The sequence below is a fragment of the Microcebus murinus genome, unplaced genomic scaffold, assembly GCF_040939455.1.
Source record: "Microcebus murinus isolate Inina unplaced genomic scaffold, M.murinus_Inina_mat1.0 scaf076_hap2_Mmur4.0, whole genome shotgun sequence".
NCBI lineage: Eukaryota > Metazoa > Chordata > Mammalia > Primates > Cheirogaleidae > Microcebus > Microcebus murinus.
This window is the reverse complement of record NW_027439022.1, coordinates 39,065-39,545: the sequence shown is the minus strand read 5'-3', so window position 1 is coordinate 39,545 and position 481 is coordinate 39,065. Positions and strand designations below refer to the sequence as shown.

The 481-nt window shown below is 61.3% G+C and overlaps 1 non-coding gene across 1 annotated transcript; it reads right to left on the bottom strand.

Annotated features, from left to right (window-relative positions):
- Positions 1-362: 362 nt before the first annotated feature.
- LOC142869424 (5S ribosomal RNA) lies at positions 363-481 on the bottom strand. Its single transcript, XR_012918052.1, has one exon. It is a non-coding gene; the product is annotated as a 5S ribosomal RNA (ribosomal RNA).

Here is a 481-nt window from a genome sequence, read left to right as displayed (position 1 = left end):
TACGTGTAGCCCATAGAACCCCAAAAGCAACGGGACGAGTTCTGGTCACATACTCCCTCAAAATGACATCCTGGCCTTCTTCTGGAACTCCCTCCCCTCTCAGACTCTCAAGGTTTCCTCCAGCGTGTCGGTTCCCACAGAGCAGACCTTTGGTCTGAGACCTGACAGTCCAGAAGCCACGCATGCTGCCGCGTGACGGCGGTGTCGCGGCTTGGGACAAGAGGAGGCCCCACGGTGCGGGCTGGGGCGCCAGGCACCGCGGCGGGCGCTGAGGGTGGGGGTGACCCCCGCCCCGGGCCGCCGCCTCGCTCCCAGAGAGGGGACAGAACAAGAGGCAAAAAAAAAAAAAAAAAAAAAGAAGAAGCCTACGGCACCCGGTATTCCCAGGCGGTCTCCCATCCAAGTACTAACCAGGCCCGACCCTGCTTAGCTTCCGAGACCAGACGAGGTCGGGCGCGTTCAGGGTGGTGTGGCCCTAGAC